Source organism: Pelodiscus sinensis, chromosome 8 (genome assembly GCF_049634645.1).
Source record: "Pelodiscus sinensis isolate JC-2024 chromosome 8, ASM4963464v1, whole genome shotgun sequence".
Taxonomy (NCBI): Eukaryota; Metazoa; Chordata; order Testudines; family Trionychidae; genus Pelodiscus; species Pelodiscus sinensis.
Window position 1 is genome coordinate 12,678,134 of NC_134718.1, and position 20,804 is coordinate 12,698,937.

At 44.7% G+C, this 20,804-nt stretch overlaps 1 protein-coding gene across 1 annotated transcript in view; it reads left to right on the forward strand.

The window, feature by feature from the left end:
* Positions 1 to 20,804, forward strand: part of LOC102460488 (L-threonine ammonia-lyase-like) — a 90,122-nt gene that overhangs the window by 19,892 nt on the left and 49,426 nt on the right. The gene's annotated exons all lie outside the window — the stretch shown is intronic.

Below are 20,804 nucleotides of genomic sequence, written 5' to 3' on the forward strand. Positions count from 1 at the left end.
CTGAGTTCCAGCTCCAGTGCTCTTCTCAGTAAGCAACGCTGCCTCTACCAGTTGTTCTTCCTGCCTAATGTCTAAAAAAGTACAGTTGGACCTAATCGGGGGCTCACGGCATTACATTCACAAGTTTTGCAGCCATCTTAAATTCCTAACCTGGATCATGATATTTGCCTCTGATACTGTAGTGCATGAAAATTTCCATGCCAAAGAAAACTTGAAGACTTAGCTAACTTTTAATAGGATTGCAACTATCTGTTACCGCTCATATTTTTGACTAATGGGGCTAGCTTGTATTCGTTGGGGGCAGTGGTTAGTGTATAGGACTACGGTTTGGGTTCGGCTGGGCTTTAATCTGGATTCTGCCCCAGAATTCCTGTGTAACTTTGAGTACAACACATTTAACCCTCTCCACCTCTCAGATTCCAGCTGGAACTGGATACTCCTCCCAGGACTCTCGGAGTTACTTAATGCTTGTAAAGTGGTTGAAGATTCTTGGATAAAGTAAAGCATTATTCTTTGATGAGGGAAAATTAACACACACAGGAAAAATTTACAAAAGTCGTTTCAGCAGAATGGCTGTGATTAAATGACATCTGTTCTAGGTGGGGCCCTCTGGAAATCCTGTTGCCCGACTGAACCGGCAGAGTTAGTATTTTGCTTGGATGCTTCTGAGGATGACCTCTGTGAATCTTTTGACCTTCACAAAAATGTTAACAGAGGCCTACTGTGGATCCAAATCCCTAGTGCCCCCTTTGAAGTGTGGGTGAACGAAAGCAGCAGGATGTCCTACACAGTCAGAAATGTCTGACTTGGTCCTACTCTGAAGTGGACCAAAAGATTAGGTCAGCTGCTCTGTCAGACAGAGTTTGCACAAGGCAGGTTTCATGGCAGTGTGTTCTCCCTGTCCTGTGTCCTTCCCAGAAGGAGATCACCTAGAGTACTTGTTTTGCCTGGAATGCTTGCTTTAAGGTGATTCCTAAATACCAGAACTAATCAAAAAAATTTCTAGGAGAAAATGTTTCCCATCAGAAAATGCTGATTTGATGGAATTGAAATCTCCCATGGGAATGTGGTGACCCCATCACGTTTCTCTTTGGAAACCAGGTAGGCAGGCTGGCTGACTGGTCAGCCTGCTGCCTCCTTCCTGCCAGTGGGTACATGGCTAGCAAGAAATCAGACTGCCCACTTACCAGGTGAGCAGGCTCCCTGGCTGCCTGGTTTTCCCCAATCATCTCTGATTTTTTTTTTTATAACAATTCCATTCTGATTCCCTTGAAATGGAATTCTTTTTCATAAACTCCCGTTTGGAAACATTTGTATCTTTTCCAAAATTGTGACATTTTCCTTGGAATGGAAACTCCAGTTCCCACTCAGGTATGAAAAACACCTTTCTCTGTTCCCAGAAGCTTGGTGTGTCTCTTGAACGTGCCCAGTTCTCTTGGAGAGGTGCTGGTGGCCGTGAGAATGGGACTTGGATGGTTGCTCTGAGAATAGTGTATTAGTGGTCGGGTTTTTGTACATGTGCTTCACCAGTGAACGTAATTCCATTTTCCAGTAAGTTAGTTATGCTGGGGCAGGAGAGCACGTCTCTGGAGACTTTACAGTGGAATGACTGGTCTGGCATGACAGCTTTGTGCTTAGGATAGAATTATGCTCAGAATTTCCTAAATGAGGATTTCACAAGCTCTTCTACATGTGGGAGAGATCAGTTTTGCAGAACTGAAAAAACCACAGGTAATAAAATGGTAAATAAACCCTGGCATCCATTTCCATGTCAAAACACTCTGCAGCTCTGACTAGTCCTAACGAAGAAGTGAGGAACCTCAGGTCATCAGAGGGAGTAGAAAAACACCACTAACAAATTAGGCAAACATTGATGAGAGACTAGGATGTTCTACAACCTATGCTTCTATAGCATTACTATTGTAACACTCAGTGTGCTAGCTGCTGAAGGAGTGCATTTTGATGCACGCTGCCCCTATATGTATTTTAAGAATGTCACATTTAAGTAAAAACTCCTGGTTTTTAGAGACTTGACTTGTGACCAAAAAAAAAAAAGTAAGTCTGTGACACTGTAGAGACTAACAAATATATAGGATCATGAGTTTTTGTGGGTAATACCCACTTCATCAGATGAGTTGGAGTGGAAAGTACAGAATCCAGGGTCTATAGAACAGCAAAAGCAGTTACCTGTCAATTGTAGGACCCATGTAGATGAATCTAATTCAATAGACTGGATGTGTCCGATTCATAACTTTTGATGTGAAAATGTTAATGTCAAAGGCAGGGAAATTGCCTTCGTAATGCGTTAATCCCTGGTCTTGAATAAAGATATTAACTGGTTAATGGTTTTCCATGGAAGAAATTGCTGTATGCACGGATGTTCACTGCAATGTAGCCATTCATTCATACAGTCATGGTGGATGGGATAGGGCAATGAAGTGGCTAATGGAGAGCGATGATGCACAATACAACCTATTCAGTAAGGTCTGGTCTGCAATAGAAATATTTAAGTACCTGTAGCAGGGCAGTTGCCCCACTCCAGGCATAACAAGGGTTAAAACAACCCTGGGAGAGGGCTGTAGCTACAGGCCAATAACAAGAGGCCTTTTGGCAGCCAATCAGAGCCCAGTAGGGCTGTATAAAAGAGATGGCTGGCGAGGCTGAGCACTCTCACTCCAGCCCTGGAAGGAGAAGGACCTAGCTGCCTGCTAGCCAGGGTACCACAGACAGAGCAGTGCTGGGGAAAGGCAGGGTGAGCCTGGGGAGCCCTGGCCTGAGCATTCCCAGGCTAAGGCCCAGCAATAAGGGCTTGAGGGGTATTAGGGCTGCAGAGAGGCAGCCAGGGCAAGCAAAGGCAGTAGGTCTCCACCCCCTCGTCTCTGATGAGTGGCCATGTCAGACTGCAGTTGGCCCCCAAGGCAGGTGTGACCCCAGCGCTCCAGTGTTGAGCAGAGTTAATTCCCAGAGTGACCAGCAGGGGGCGCTGTGCTGAAGAGTCGCATGGAGGTATAGTACCCTTAAATCATGTCTGGTAAATCCTATAATTCGGTCCTATTATGATTTGTTTTCCTTCCACTATTGAAACAGAATGGATGGTGGAACTTCCCAGTAAGGCTTATTGGATATAATCTAGCTTCAAACAGACACTCAAGAGACAATTCCACTAAAATGTCCCTATAGATTGATTTTTGGTAGGTGCCAGCTGAGCAGGAGTTACCTTTCCTCAGACTGTCAAATCTCAAGGGCCAGGTGCTCTATCTTGGTGAGTAAGGAACTGTTTCTTTTTTAAAAGGTCGTTAGCCAGGATCAGCAGGACTTTGTTGATTGAAAACACCTGCAAGTGACACAGGTTTTCTTATGTTCTAATTAACACATTCCTAGTAACGTGAAAATCAAGTTGTTTGACAATAAGACTAGTTGAAGTCATCTTTGAATCCCATGATATCATTTATAAATCTTTAATCAGCCTCCATAACAAGCTTGGTCAGTTTACAAAGAAATGGAAGGGACCCTAAGGAGGTCATAGAATCTTGTCCCCGGCCCTCATGGCAGGACCAAGCACTGTCCAGATCATCCCTGACAGGTGTCTGTCTAACCTGCCCTTAAATATCTCCAGTGATGGAGATTCCACAACCCTCCTAGGCAATTTATTCCATGGTTTCACCACCCTGACTGTTAAGAAGTTTTTCCTAATGTCCAACTTAAACCTCCCTTGCTGCAATGTAAGCCCATTGCTTCTTGTCCTATCCTCAGAGGCCAAGGAGAAGAATTTCTCTACCTCCTCCTTGTAACACCCTTTTAGTTACTTGTAAACCACTGTCATGTCCCCTCTCAGTCTTCTCTTTTCTAAACTAAACAAACCCAGTTCTTTCAGCCTTCCCTCATAGGTCATGTTTTCTACACCTTTAGTCATTTTTGTTGCTCTTCATTGGACCTTCTCCAATTTCTCCACATCTTTCTTGAAATGTGGTGCCCAGAACTGGACACAATATTCCAACTGAGGCCTAATCAGCGCAGAGTAGAGCAGAAGAATAACTTCTCGTGTCTTCAGGTCCAACAGCACCAACAGGAGCAACAGTCCAAAATCATTCAAAAAAATCCCTGACAGCTTCACTGGGATGGATAAAATCCATGCGTATCCCTTCTGCCTCTTACCTCGTCCTCACGAATCAAGACTCTGCAGTTGGAATTCAGTTATGTTTTCCCTGTTGCATGAGGCAGAATCAAATCCAGCTGCTTCGTTTTATGGCAATACTTACCTTTCAGGGCTAGTAGTAGTAAATGCTTGTCTGTGTCAATACAAAGATCTGACCCTAACGGCGTGTCTATATGGCTCAGAGCAAACTGTGGTGTATATCTACTCCATGCTCCCCTGCAGCACTCCAGGGAAATCTGTGTGGATCCTGCTGCTATGTGCTAGAAATTCCCCAGTCCACTTTAATCAACCCCACTTGAAGGTTGCTGCTGGGTGGTGCTGGTTTACGTAATCTTGCACGTGCTCTTCCTTATCATGCATACAAATTTGTACTCTTTGAAGAAATGCTGCTTTTACTTGTGCTATGCAGATGACCTATGAGAGATACTGTTGCAGACAACGGAGAGTTTGGGGGCCTCTTATTTGAGGCCAGAGCCTGGGACAGAGTAGCTGAACTGTACAACATTCGTAGGTGGTCTCTCTTGTTGAAGCTGTTGCACTTTGTATTAAAGTATAGCGACTTTAGAGTCTGGTGGTTGAGGAACTCAAGAGGTGGGAAACTCTTTCAAATTCATTCTCCTCATCGTGTGTGTGGATGTGATCTGGCATTTCCTACATCCTGGAGGAGTACCCTAACCACTAAACAAATAGTTAACTAGAGCTAATTTCTCCCTTGGCTGTTTTGTGAAGAGTTAGGCGTGCCCAGGATTGGGGCCCACTGTGCCCCTGGCTGGAGAATTGTGCTCAAGAAGAGAGAGCATCTGGGAGTTATAAATGAGACAGAAGTGTGCATGCCCAGTGCCAGAAACTTAGGGAATATTTACAGTGGAAATTTAGGCACTGAGTGAGTTTGTGTGTCCACAGGTAGCCACCATGCAGGGACTTTCTGGATTGCAGTTGTGCCTAAAACTGCATAATTACCAGTGTTTCTTCATGGATTTGGGCCTTTAGAACAAAAATCCAGCCAAAGAGCATGTAACTAGCAACAGAAAGTGTCTTACTAGACAAAATAGCTCAGCACAGGCATGACGAAACTGATTAAGTAAATTCGTCAACAGACGAGTGGAAGGAAGATTTGGAGACCGAGGACATGGAATGTTACTGATGCCATTCTCTGCAAAGTAAGTTACTAATTGCCATGTTCCAGTGTATTCATGCTGGCAATGGCCTAACATGAGAAATTAATTAGATCATGTGAATATGGGTTTGTACTAAATCCAGCTGTTGAGATGTTCCCAGCGTACCACTGGCCAATGAAAACATGTCAGTAAGTTGAGATGTGAATTCTTTCCAGCAAGCTGACTGGTGAAGGACAGAGCATGCACAGGGATAAAGGGAATGGATGTTCGCACGAATCTTTCTCTCCTCCATTTGAGCAAGTCCAGTAGTTGGTAAAAGAAATAAAAAAAGATTACCAGTGATGTTGGAGGGAAAAGGAGAGGGCATCTGTAGGCTGAGATTTGTACTGCTTTGGGGGAGACCTCAGTAGCGTTCCTGTCTGATCGCTTGTACAATGGGCTGACAGAAATTAGGACTGGGTAGGTCCTTGGGGAGGATTTTGTCTGATGTGAAGTTCCCTCTGACCAAGGAAGGAGATGCAGCTATGGGCTTCAAAGGGAAATCCAGCCTGAGGATCAGAAATGTTATGGTACTGTCTAGGGAAAGAGAAGGGTTTTCCTTCGCTAGAGAGAAGGGGGTGAAGTACAATGAGCTTTTCCCTGAGCAGCTGTGGATAAACAGTCATTGCATCCCTAGGAGGAGATTATTTTGCTGATCGAACCAAAGTAAAATGAGTTCTCTCCTGGTTAGAGCCCATTTTAATAAGGATCAAGGGGATGTGCCTGGAGGTATTCTGAGTATTGGCTCTTTCTCCTCATTTTCCCCTCTCCCCCATCTACATTTAGCTGATAGTGACCAAAAGTTATCACAGTTTGCAGGCTCTTGTATTTAAAATGAGCGGTGCAGGTTTTGCTCTGGTTCTATTGGAGGTATCCAGGGGACCTATCCACTGGACATTATCTCCCCACCTTGTTGACATTGGCAAGGTAAGGGTTGGATAGACATGGAAACTAAATGGACTTTTTTCCTGCGGGGCTGGGCTCTCTAGGGCAGCATTGCAGACCACGGGCTGATCTTCGTGCGGGAAGTTTGCATTGCTGCTACAGTAACCTGTTCTGGGAATAAATAAAAACCAGAGGATCAGAGATCTGGCCAGTGCCAAACTCATCACTTAGAATGTCATGTAAACCATTCCTCTTATCTGCTAAGTTGTATGCGAATATATGTGCTAGGCCAATGAGAGAAGGTGGGAAACCTCAAGGTACAAAGAACAGAAACATAGGCAAGTGCTTTTTTTTCTTTTTTCAGTCCGTCCTTTAAGAAAGGAACATGAATGGGAAAATAGTTCAGATTATCTGACAAGATGAAAGAACTTCTAGTCTAATTGCAATGGAGGACTGAATACAGACACACCCGAAACAGACACAAATCACAGAAGGGGCAGTCAGCATTTGCGTGTTCCAGGGCCACGTTGGCAGCCAGACATGTTATTTTCGAAGCATCGGAAGTACAGGTGGGGGGAGAGGCAATATTTTTTTATTGAGACAATTTCCGTTGGTGAAGGAGACAAGCTTTTGTACGTCCAGAGATCTTTTGAATCTGAAGAAGAACTTAGGGTGAGCTCAAAAACATGTTTCTCTCACCAATGAATATTGGTCCAGTAAAAGACCACCTTTCCTGACTACCCACCTTGTCTCCAATTGTCCGAGACCAATGTGGTTACTCTAACCCTGCAAACACCCTGGTGCTACACTGGAAACATATCCCCAAAAATGGTTGCATAATGTATTGCTGTGAATAACAGCATGCACAATGGTACATGCGCATACTGTCCCAGGGAGAAAGAGACAAACATTAGGATAACGTAGCAAACCTCTTCACATCCAACCCCCTTCAAAACAATACACTTTGTACTGTGTTGGAAGCCAGGAGTGAGTCAGTGATTGGAAGTGTTACTCCTATGTCATCTTGGTGCCAATACACAAAGCAAGATTGTGTTTGCCAATGATGACTCCAAGCTGAAGCACTGCTGCACACATTTTTTGAGTAATTAACTAGAAGAGCCAGGAAATTGACAGGAAAACAGTGGAAAACAAGTGAGTAAATAGCCTCATTTTGTATTTTCAAGCGGGCCTCAGAATGAGGATCTTGGTTCTGAATGAAACCTCATTCAGACACAGAACCACCCTGTGAAATATTACAGGCGTCAGTAAAGCATTGCTTCTTGGCCTTTTGGCTAAAATCAAGCTTTGTAAGAGCCACGTCAGAGAAAGGAGTAAACTTAGACCTGGAGAAATTGACTTAACTAAGGTCCCAGAGTGGCTAAATGACTGGAGCAGGAGTAGAATTTAAGTATGCTGCTTCCAAAATACACAGAATATTTTCTATTAAATAGGCTGCTTCCATTTGGTACACACTTCCTGGAAAACAAAACATGCCTACTGTAAAGCTGTGTAGTATAATGTGCAGTATACCATCGTTAATAGGGGGTAGACCAAGCTACCAAATGTGAAATGGCATATCATACTGCAGAAAAACTCATCATGAAATTATCTGAGTAACCCAGGCTATGTCTAGACTGCAAGCCTCTTTCGAAAGAGGCTCTTTCGAAAGATACTTTCGAAAGAGCCTCTTTCGAAAGAGAGCATCTAGACTGCACGCGGAACTTTCGAAAAAGCGGCTTGCATTTTTGAAAGAAAGCACCCAGTGAGTCTGGATGCTCTCTTTCGAAGAAGCCCTACTTACATTCAAGAACGCCTTCTTTCGAAAGAGGAACTTTCGAAAGAAGGCGTTCTTCCTCGTGCAATGAGGTTTACCGCCGTCGAAAGAAAAGCCGCGTTCTTTCGATTTAATTTCGAAAGAACGCGGCTGCAGTCTAGACGCAGGTGAAGTTTTTTCGAAAAAACCCCTGAGTCTGGACACAGCCCCAGAGTGTCTTTAGCAGGCTAGCTTTGTAAATTGCACTTACGAAAGAGGAAAACTAATGGAAGTGGAGGCAGAACCTCTTCCATCACAAGAATGAGACATTGATTGCTGAGAGAAGCTTAGGCAGGACCCAGGTTTCTTCTTCTTTCCTGTGCCTAAGAGCTACGATCAGGAAACTTGTACAGTTAGTCCACTTACCAGCTCTCATTTATTTCTTAATCTGACTCTGGCATTTGCAGGCTATATTTACACTACGTAGAAGATTGATGCTACTGCAGTTGATCTTCTGGGGTTTGATTTAGTGGGTCTAGTGAAGACCTTCTAAATCAAACTTAAATGGCAAGAAGTAAGGAAAGCCGCTGGGAGCATTTACTTCCCATCAGCCTTCTGTGTTATGGATGGTGCAGAAACTCAATTTAAAATACATCAACTGCAGGCTACATAATTAACGTAGCTGGAGTTGTGTATCTTAATTCAACCTTTCCCTGTAGTGTAGACCAGGTTACAGGTTACGTATGTCTTAGCATAAATAGGACATAAACCTTACATTTTTGTCAGGGTCCCTTCATTACTATTATTGGCCTCTGCAAAATAGGCATATATTTTGCACAGATGTCTCCCCCTCGCCCCGCAACAAACTTCAGACACTTGGTTTAGTTCAGTATTACCACAATTGCACCACCAGAAAATGAAGCCTGCTTGGCACTGGGCCAACCTAGTTGATTTTTAAGCACAGCTTGATCCAAAGCTAAGTGTTTTAATCAGATGCATAAGACTAGGAAAGGGGATTTAAATCAATGAGGGTATGTCTACACTATAGCATTATTTTGAAATAGCTTATTTCGAAATAACGCGTCTACACACACAATGCATTTCGAAATAGTGTTTTGCTATTTTGAAATAGCGCGTCAACACTGAGTGGACACCGAATCGCATTTAAAGTCAGCTGGAACCAGGTCTGGCAGGGTACCAGGTCAGGAGTTACTTTGTGTGGTTGCTGCCTGAGGTTATCTGAGGCCTGTGCTTAAATGGACCCTCCCCTGCCCTCCAGACAGCTGGTTCTCAGGTTTCCCTGCTGGCTTGCCTACCACGATGAGGAACAGCAAAGCATTTTGTGTCTGCGTGCTCTGGTTGCCCTCACTCAGGACACCACAGCACTCAGCAACATGGAGCCGGAGCTGCCCCTGGGCACTCTGGTGCTTCTTGTGGACGTGTAGCTGCGAGCCTGGCTGCACTTTCTAGAAGCTGCCATCCGGGAGGTCCATCGGGGGCCTGTCAGAATCCAGGAAGCCCTGCAGGAGAGCTTACACCCTGAGGAGCACTAAGAGCCTCCCTAGTCTGCCCCACTGGGGGCTTGTGCCTCATTTCTCCCTCACGTCCTTCCCTTACCCCTCTCTAGCCCCACTTCCTGATGTAAAATAAAATACAAGGATTTTCATGAACACAAACTCTCTTTATTTAACAAAACTGGAGGGGGAATGAAACTCTGGTGAGACTGGGGAGAGGGGAGAAGAGAGGGTGGGAGAGGGGAAGGAGAAACTTGGGAGGAGGGAGCTAGAAGGGGGAAGCAAGGAGAAGATGGGGGAGGGGAAGCTCAGGCTTGGGTGCCTTGTTGGACCAACTTGATTGTCATGCAAACCTGCTCCTGGGTTTGCATGTGGCCTTTGGTGGCCAGGCTGGCAGCTATCCTGCCATAGACAGCCGCATTCCTCCATCTAGTGCAGAGATCATGAACGTTGGGGGCATCCCCCCCAAACCTGAATAAGGTCCATGATCTCCACCCTGGACAAGGAAGGCACCCGCCTTCTCTGGGCCCTGGCAGGCTCCTGGGAGCTGGCAGACTGCTCCTGGGGAGCGGTGGAGGGCTGGCTGCCAGTAGCTTGCTGGCTCATGTTTTGGGGCCACTGGGTCAGGGGCAGTGACTGCTGGCTCTGGGCTGGCAGGCTTGGAGCTGGCACAGGCACTATGACCGGAGTCAACCCCTTTAAGGGCTCGGGGGAGGGAAAGGAGTGTTCTTGGTTGAGGCTGGAGAGGCCACCAAGGCACCCTGGGAAGGCTGGAGGCCCCCCATTTCAATATAAGTGTCTACACAGTACTTATTTTGAAATAGCTATTTCGAATTTGGTGTTGTTCCTCATGGAATGAGGTTTACCAAATTCAAAATAAGTGCTCCGCTATTTCAAATTATTTTCAAAATAGCGGTTTGGCTGTGTAGGCACTAGTAAAGTTATTTTGAAATAACTTTGCTGTGTAGACATACCCTGAGAATCTAGACCCGGGTAAGAGACTGAACCATTGAGTACTTTACTTTGAGACTACTACTGTTGACCAGGAAGCAAAGAATTTTTAGTGTTCCATTTTCAAATCGGCCCTGATGTAATAACACTGAAATGAAACATTTACTTGCTTGCAGCTCAGTGCACATTCATGGGTTTTGTTGTGTCCCATCAAAGTGGCAATGCATTATAAATGAAGGCTTTTTAAACTCTTACAGACACAATGTAGCACATGACTAAAGAGTATAATGAATGCTAGCTCCTCCGTGCGATTCTAGAATCACCTACATGTGTTTTTGCTCCGACTTATATAAGAACTGCCATAGTGGGTCAGACCAAAGGTCCTTCTAGCCCACTGTCCTGTCCAGTTAGGGTTTTAATTCTTTGGTTATGTTTGTCGATGTACATACATTGTACATAAAATAATTATTTTTAAAGTTTACCTGAGGAATTGGGTTTCAAAAATGAACAATGCCTTGGTCAACCTTAACTGTTTGAGATCTATAGATTTCCATACATTTATTTAACAGATGAGGAAATTAATAGAAGGGCAGCGAGCAGAAAATGATCATACTGAGTGTGAAGGCTTGGACCCCTTAAGCTGTCACCTGATGAACAGAAATACCTCGGAACCCACCTTTTCTACCAGCCTGAACTCCCTTTCATCCTGTTTTGCTGAGCCAGGCTCTTAAGCCTTCTCCGGCATTTGCACAGGTAGGGACACACCCAACTATAGACACTGTTTTTAGCTCTGGGAAGGTTCATCTTAAGGGACTTTCCCCAGGTATCCGATATTCACCTCCCTTGGAGTGCAAACCCAAAATTATATGAAAATCCCCTAATCTCTCAATGTGGAAGAAGTTATGCACAATTTAGAAGTTACATAGACTGGTTTATATTATAAACAAGAAATAAATGTATTAACTACAAAATGTGTATTTTCAGTGGTCAAAGAGGTAGCAAACAGAACAAAGTAAATTATTTTAAAAAATAAGCAAAGCTATAAACTAAATTTGATCCAATAAAGAAATGGGTTATAACCATGGGTTGTGGGTGACCCCCACTTAGAGAGGTAAATCCCTTTCTGCCAAAGGTTCTGTGGCTGTCTTGTTTCACTGTGCTAGCTGAAATGTGACTTGTAATTCCTCCTAGCAATAAATGGTAGGCTACAGCTTTCTAAGTCTTCACTATAGAACATCCCTTTCTCACCCTAAATTTAACTCCAATCCAACTCAACCTGATCTAACAAAGGGGCAGTGTAGACAGAGTGCAGGCATTTTTTGAATGACCACATTTCTGTTTTGCATCAGATCTGAAAGGACATCATTTCCAATAGCACCAAGCCTTCCACTTGCTGTATCCTCCCAATGGGCTGTTATTAACTTAACCGAAGTGAGTCCTGAATAAAACCAGCTTTCTGTCTAAAAACTGACTGCAGAATTGCTTTATATCATGGAGCACATCACAGCCATTCTACAATTCATGTGGGGGAGATTTGGGAGGGGAGGGAAGAAATCAGTTTAGACCAAAATGGTAATTGTTGCCATGGGAAATCCTTAATATCCCACAATTGTTGCTGTGAAAGGAGATCGGTAAGATAGACTTTTTTTCCTGTAAATTCCTGCATCCTGTGCAGCAACATATGAAGTTCTTGTGTGCTACTAATAATATAATGCTTCGCTTTTATACAGCACTTTGCGCCTTTGAAAATATCCTGGTTTCCATTTTACAAATTGGGAAACTGTGGCAGGAGTGAAGCAGTTCGGCTAAAGTCACAGGTCAGCAAGCCATTAGCAGAGCGAGGAAGAGAATGCTCCAGCCCAGTCGGGCCTGTTGCACTATACTGTGGGTGAGGGAGCTCCAGCCAGCCGGGAGCAGTCCCCCCCATGGTGGGCCCGGCCTGGCTGGAGCAGCCTACCACACTGCAGGTGGGGGGAGCTCCAGCCTGGCTGCCCCCCATCCCTATTTAAGCAGTTAGCCGGTTAAACATAAAGTGTTAACTGGTTCACTGATTAAACAGGATTTTGCATCCCTGTGGTGAGCAATCAGCATGAACCTCACTTTGTGTGCGCTTGTGTGTCACTTTAGTAATACCCGTAGGAAAAACATATGCAGACAGAAACCAGCAGACTCTACCATTGCCCATGCACAGGGCTGCGGAACAAAATGTCTCTTGGGACACACATAGAACCCCCATGGGCCACATACGTTCCACAGGCTGCAGGTTGCCCACCATGGCTTTAATTAGTGTGCAACATGGGCAGTGGGTATGAGACAAGGAGAGGCACTGCCTCCCCTGGGTCTTAGAGCTCAACCTTTCCCCTCATCCTGTCCCTATTCTGACTGTTCCTCTTCCCCAAAAGAGGGTCTGTTACCTTAAAATGAAAAGCCTTCCAGCTTGCCATTTCCCTCCCCTGATAGCTGGCATTTCCTTTTCTTTACTTATGATCTTGATGAACTAGTTTTAACAGACTCTTCCACCAAAATCAGTACTTTACTAAGATATAAAATCCTTTGTTATGCCTAAAATCTTTAGAAACCTATTTTTAACATAAACATATGGTGAAATTTCATAAACATGTCTATTGTTATGGAGATCACACACGAGTTAGTGTTCCCTTTTTTCTAAAAACAATGAACTTTGTCATGAACACATTAAACCGCTCTGATGATTAATGTAAATAAAGTCTTTGTTTCAGTGTGTTAAATATGTAGTAATCTGTAATGTTTTGTTTATGAAGGCTTAAGAGTCTATTTAAAATACAACTTAGAAATACTGATTAAGAAAATGTGAAACAGTGTTGTATTCAGCATGACAGCTGACTTGCCCTTACTACAAAGTTTTTGCAAATAAATCTCTGACAAATTTCAGGGTATATAAAAAAAATCCGAGACTGATGTTTTCATTGCCAAATTAGTGCTTCTAATTAGGTGCCTTCTGCGTGTCCAGTCTTCACAATCTGGCATGCAGTGGAAAACCTGCTCCATTTTCTTTAGAGAGAAATTTTAGAAGAGTGGGGTTTAAAAAAAAAATTGCTACATTTGGTTCAGGGATTTGGCTGGAAGGGGTGAGCAGAGAGCAAAAGAGAAGAGGGAGATAGTGGGGAGGGGTGCTGTGAAGAGTGGGGGCATACCATGGGTGAAGCGGGGGAAGGGAGCCGAGGGGAGGAGACTGCGGGCAGAGCCAAAGGCTGGGGAACTTTGCCTCTCCAAGAAACAGCTTCACCCACCACCCATGGCTATGTCTACACTGGCCTGATTTTCCGAAAATGCTTTTAACGGAAAAGTTTTCCGTTAAAAGCATTTTCGGAAAAATCGCGTCTAGATTGGCAGGATGCTTTTCCGCAAAAGCACTTTTTGCAGAAAAGCATCCGTGGCCAATCTAGACGCGGTTTTCCGCAAAAAAGCCCCGATCGCCATTTTCGCGATTGGGACTTTTTTGTGGAAAACAGTACTATGCTGTCTACACTGGTCCTTTTGCGCAAAAGTCTTTCGGAAAAAGACTTTTGCCCGAACGGGAGCAGCATAGTATTTCCGGAAAAGCACTGATGATTTTACATGAGATCGTCAGTGCTTTTCCGGAAATTCAAGCGGCCAGTGTAGACAGCTGGCAAGTTTTTCCGCAAAATCAGATGATTTTGTGGAAAAACTTGCCAGTCTAGATACAGCCATGGTGTGTAAGTCCTCTGATACCATCACCGTCTCTTATGTCTGAGTCTAATAGAACCTGGCCAAAGCAGCTGTGTAGTACATATCAAATACAGCCTTGCACGCGGTAGTTTGCGAGTAAACATAGTCACTTCGTCCCCACTGTGCCTGTGGCTTCTTCCCATTACATTTGTTGTGTAAAGAGTGCACAATAACCATTTCTGTCTCTGAGCTGGGGGAAGGGCTGGAGCAGGAATGTGCAGACTGAGGTTTGTGGGCCACAAGTGGCTCTTTTATGTGTCTCCTGTGGCTCTTTGCGTCTGTGCGATTTAAATGATAAATCAGTGAGCGCTATGAACGGCTCAGGATGCTTTGCTATGTTAACCAATTGCAATTGATAAAATACTTGGTCAGTCATTTTCCTATGTCATGCTGTTTAAGTACGAATACATATTTCCCATGTCATGCTGTTTAAATATGAATAGATGCACTACAGTAAATGAAACAGCCAATTCACACAAATTGGGTTATTTTGGATAATGTTGATTTCTAGTTGGTCTTTTGAACCACTGAGTTCTTAGGCTCTCTCGAATACAGCAGACTGGCCTCGGCATGTGAGGGTACGTAGCCTCTGTGAAAACCATGTCATTTACATAGATATTTCAGTATGAATTGTGGAAGCCAACTTGTGCACAATAGATGAACAGGGCCTGTATCCCCTGCAGAAAGCATCTCCCAGAGAAATTTCGGACTCCATTCCAGAATTTTAGGATGACAGACGTTTGTTTTTTAATTGGTTTTCCCCCCTGCCGTACATAGCACAGAAAAGCTGTATTTGTTCCGACTCATTATGGTCTGTTGCATCGTTTTGGGGGTTATTCAGTGGCTCCCTGGAGATAGGAGCAATAAGATGAGACGACACTCACATACTCCAATTGTCATTTCCCAAATGTGAACATATAGGGACATCTTCTATACACACCACTACAGTCTGAGCTCTGCAGTCAGTAAGATGAAACCAGCATTAGGTAGAACAGACATTTAAACTGATCAAGTGAAATTTGTGGTTGGTGGGTGTTCATTCTATTCTCTGTGTGTTTCTCATTGGCTCTTCTCGCACAATTTGGCTGTGTCTAGACTGGCCAGTTTTTCCGGAAAATCAGCCGCTTCTCCGGAAAAACTAGCTAGCTGTCTACGCCAGCCGCTTGAATTTCTGCAAAAGCACTAACTGTAAGAAATCAGTGCTTTTTGCGGAAATACTATGCTGCTCCCGTTTGGGCAAAAGTCCCTTTTGCACAAAACTTTTGCACAAAAGGGCCAGTGTAGACAGCTGAGATTTGTTTTCCGCAAAAAAGCCCCTATCGTGAAAATGGTGATGGCGGCTCTTTTGCGGAAAAGCACGTCTAGATTGGCACAGATGCTTTTCCGCAAAAGCACTTTTTGCCAATCTAGACACTCTGTTCCGAAAATGCTTTTAACGAAAAACTTTTCCGTTAAAAGCATTTCCGGCAAATCATGCCAGTCTAGACATATCCTTTGTGTTCAGGCTGACCCTCTGAAATCCAGGCTTTCTGGGCTGGCAATATTCGTGGTCCAGCTGGATCAGAGAGCCCTGGAGCCCAGGAGTGCAAACTGGCTGGGAGCCCCATCCCTAGGGAGCCCCCGTGGGCGGGGCAGCAGCTGGACTGGCAAGCCCTGTCCTTGGGGATCTCCAGCAGAGTGCAGGAAAAGCAGGGCATCTGGCAAGCTGTGTCCCCAGGGATTCCCAGTCAGGCGGGGGAGAAGTGGGGCCAGCCAAGGGAAGGGGAGCATCCTGGGAGGCTGGTGGCAGGGGACCTCCCTCTATCAGGCAAATTCCCTCACTGAGGATGGGCCAGGTCCCAAGGGTTCCGGACAAGGGAGGTCCAACTGGTAGCTGCGTTAGGTTTTATATAATGATGCCCTGTAAAATGTCCATTGCATCACTACACAGCATAATTCTGAGTGATCATTCTCCATGTAACCATGCTTTACCACAGGCCCCACGTTCCTTCCTTCTGTAGCTGATCACGTTCTCCAAAGGTCCCTTCACCTCTGCAAGAGCTCCAGTTCCTGCCTGGGCCATTTTATGCTTCTGTTGCAAATCTTACTCGTTTTAGATTTGAGAAACATCATTACATCCTGTGAATCTACCTTTAAGTAGCATAATTCAAGGGAGGCTTTATTTACCAGGATACCGGCCTCTTGTGCTGTCCAAAATCAGTTCATTCTAGTTTCTTGCAAGTAAATTCCGCCCCTCCTTATTTTAAAAGCCAACACAATCACTTTGTTTTTGTATTTGTATGGAAACTGGGCAGCACAGAACCTTTTAAACAAGGGCTCCAGTGAAACAAGCAAGCTGTTATTTCACAGATGGAAAGCATTACACAGCCTTGGGATGCCTTTCATGAGAAGGAGAGAGGGAATGGTCAATGCCAAGGCAGGCTGTTTGGGGAATAAGATGTACTGTAATGAGTCTGAAACTGCATGTAAAATATTTTGAGGACTGTGTGTATGCGAGGAAGAATATACTGAGCTGCATAAGAGTTAACACAATGTTTGTATAAAAAGATCATCGGCTTGGCTTCACTATGCAAAAGATCAACACTGTTGCAATCGATCTTCCGGAGTTTGATTTAGTGGGGCTAGTAAAGACCTGCTAAATTGAAATCAGAGGGTACCCCCATCGGAGCTGGTATTCCTGCTCCTCGCAACGAGTAAGGGAAGCCGACAGGGACGCTTTCTCCCATTGATCTTCCACTGGGCGGATGCTGTGGAAACTCAAATTAAGGTGTGTTAACTCCAGCTACATAATCAACATAGGTGAAGTTGCTTTTCTTACTTCTATCTTCCCTTACAGTATAAACCTGGCCTAAGGGATGTGTCCTGTGATTGTTTAGTATTGTATCTATATTTTTTCACCTGATTTTAATTCCACTGATGGTAAGGTGCTCATGTACCGGTGCAAAAGATTGAGTTTCCACATGACATCTACCGTGAAGCTGAGTTCAGCTCAGGAATTGGCATCAAGAGCTCAAGTGGGTAAAATGTGTCATGCTGATAATGAATTAAAGACCCGGAATAAAATATTGTTACACATTAGCCATATGGGAGATGTGGTACGGTGTGAAAAGTAATTGGAAAAGCTTGCCTCTACGATGTCATAAAGGGTCTCCCACAGAAGGCTGGCTTTACTTGGGACCCATTTGCCGATAGTCGTGCTACCTTGGTTTGTGGTGTCCCTGCAGAAAGCAAAGTGTGGGATATAGAAGAAGCTCTTAGAATGCTGCCTAGTGTGATGTGGCTCTCTCTGTCCTGAACCACAGTGTGGTGTTTAAAGAACTGTTTTTGGAAGTACGGTACTTAGAGAGTATATACTGAACATAAGAGCTCTGACCGCCCCTCTCCGTCCCTCCACCCCATGTTCTTTAAAAGGCTCATGAGAATTGTTCTAAAGTAGCAGTGTTATCCAGGCTCGAATTTAGCCAGGTTCACTGGTCTATTTAACTTCCCATTTCCATTTCAATTGTAAAAGGTTGGGTTTTTTTCCTTTCTGCATGGGCAGTGGGTGATGTAGGTAAGAGAAGGCTTTGCCCTCCCAAAACTGCCTACCCTGCCTGCTGGCAGCGCCACATGCCCAAGAAAGATCTGTCTTGAGAGCTGAAGTTGGGCAGGACTTGGCTGTGGGGAGGTTGTTGAAGGAGTGTGGTCTCGGGGAAGGGTGTGGCTTTGGGCAGAAGAGGCAGGGTTTGAGCTTGCTTTCCCTAGTTGGGTCTTCGCCTGCCGCCCATGTCTTCCTATATTGTTTGTATGTTCTTCAACAGCGTTCTGGCTTGGAGGTGGCTGCATTTCAGTGGGGAATAAATGGATCCTTGTCTGTCACTTAAATTGTATAATGTATTTACAATCCTTTTGGGTAAAATGGACTCTGCAGCCTTTACTGTGCATAGAAGTCACTGGGACTCGGAGCAGAGGAAAATATAAAAGCATCTTTGTAGGACAAGGCCATGACTTTGCAGCGCTATTCAAATTGGTTTGATTAAAAATTGTGGTTGCAGCCCATACAATCACAGTACTAATTGCAATCCTAAGAAATTATGTTCTGAGCGCATCACTGCCATATTTGGCTTGGAAAGCGGAGTCAAAGAACAAAGCTGCCGTACACGATCAGCAAAACGTGGTCGTAAATGCCTAAAATGACTGAAAACAAAAAATTGTTTCAATTAAACCGTGTCATGAAAGGAGACTGGAAGTCGGGGGCTCTCGTGCTCCCTCTGTTCAGCTTGTTGCATCCAGACCTCCAAGGACACTGAGAACAGTGTGAATTCCAGGTTCTGCACTTGTACATGTGATCTGGGAAACTAAAGAATGAGGGAAAGATTGAAAGGGAAAATATGTCCTGTGTAGTTCATCGCCACAGGATATTACTAAGGGTAATAGACTAGTAATGCCTGTCGGGGGCAAAATAGAAATTATAAAGGCTCGTAGCATTATTTGAAGAGTTTGGCTAGAACCTTGAACTCCTTCAGAATCATTGTAGTGTAAGCAGGGTCCAGATGAATGCTTCCTTGGCAGCTAGCTGGGAGGGGGAGACTTGAGTGTTCTTAAAACAGTTTACTCCTGCTCTGCTTACATATTCAGCAAATATAGTGGTGTCAAAGTGAGCGACTTTGGCTGGTGTTATGTACAAATCACCGTAGTACAGAATGCCGGGGTAGTAACATATGGTTACCAATGTAATTCTTGTAGGAATACAGAAAAGCAGGGTTGTGTTTAACCTGTCCCACATGAAGGGGGCACACTCCATTAAAAAAAGCCTCATTTAAGCCAGGGGTGTGAATGTCAGAGCCCTGGGGATGTTGGGGAGCTGGGGAGAGGTGTCCCGGCTGGGGAGAGGTGTCCCGGGAGGACCCTCACAAATGGTCCTCCTTAGACTGGTTCAACCTATTTCTCCCCATTGTTCAAAGAATAGAACTAAATAGGCTTCATTAGGAGCCTCTTTGCTATTTTAATTTCTCAGGCGGAGCTGAAAGCAGCTGTGGTAAGATTGTGTTTCTGCCCTGCCTGCCCAGAGGTGGAAATCACTGTACATCTAAACTACGTTTCCCCCTCCCCTTCCCAAAAGAGCAATGAGATTTCCTCCCTGAAATCCCCATGGAATTTGCATATCTTCTTCCGATTGCTTTTTCGAAAGCAGGTCTTTTGAAAGTGAAAGTAATCTGGACGCGGGGGTTTTTTTGTGGGGGGAAAAAAACCTTTTTTTTTTTTTTCAAAAAACCACATAAACCTCCTTTTTATTTTTTTTAGGAAGAGTGTTTTTCGAAAAAGGGGTTCCCCCCCAAAAAAAACCGCATCCAGACTACTTTCGCTTTCAAAAGACTCACTTTCGAAGAAGCGATTGGAAGAAGAGATACAAATTTCCGCGGAATTTGCATGTCCTCTTTCGGGGAAACCCCCCCGTAATTTAGACAGGAGAGATGAAATCACTTGAGCTGGGGTAGTGACCACAGTAGAGAGGCAGGTGGCAGCAGATGACTGATTGCTGGTGAAATGGAGAGGAGCAAGGAGTGGCCAGCAGGGAGGCTGGTGAGAGGCGCTGTGAGCAAGGCAACTGGTGGAGAGGGGCAGTGATCTGGGTGCCTCTTTATCTCCACCTCCCCCCAGCATGGGAGGTGAATTCTGCAGATGGACCCCTGAATTCAGAGTCTGCGCTGACCAAGGACAGCAATGGGTGCAGAGAATGTGTAAGGGACTTTGAGGTTGCAGGACTTAAGAATGTGAGGGGGGGGAGGAAGGACACTGCCCAACCTACTTCTGGCTGGGTCTGTTCCTCAGGGTATATATTTATGAATCCTGTTTGTGGTGGTTTCCCAAATTAATGCCACATTACATCCTTCCTTTTAATAAAAAGTTTCTCTTCTACCCTGTGCTTGTGAGTGGAGAAATAGTGCCTCTCAGGCATGCCTGTGATGGGGTGAAAGCTTTCCAGGTTACTGGGTGGGAGCTCCGACTCGTTCTGTGTTGGATGGATGAAAAGCAACTCCAGGCTCTGGTTGCTGTTGACTCCCCCTGGCAGAAGAGTTCCAGTAGCAAGCTGACTTGGAAATTAGGTTACTGTAGTTTAGATACACAGACCATTTCCCAGATGGTTAGGTGACTTGCTGCTTTCCCCCTTTTCCCTGATATAACCTGTGCACACAGCTGATAAGAGGCTAAGGAGATGGCATATCCCAAAAGAGATGCTCTTATCTAGCTTCAGAATAGGGTCAGTCATGTTGAACCAAACACCATGTACTTCATCCAGCACGACATGGTAGTTATTTGTAGGACAGCTGGTTGCTCATATCCACGAGACAGATGGCCAGGTTACATGGGAAGAGTTGTCTGGAGCTTAAAACAGATGGTGCAGCTAAGTGTGCAGCTTGCAGCTGAACTGCAGAACTAAGCAAGGAACAAGGCATCTTGCGGGTCACTCAGTCAGCTGTGGTCGTTACCGAAGCCTGCAAACAACTGACTTATGGGGACTAAGAGTGGGAAAAGGGATTTCTAGGACATTGTGTGGCTCAGTGGAGGGATTGCTAATGGGATCGAGAATCTTCCATGTCCAGGTCATTAGTTCAAAGCCACTGCTGGGTGGTAGTAACCGAAAGGCTGTTTGGGGGCCTAGATGGAATGTTTGTAGT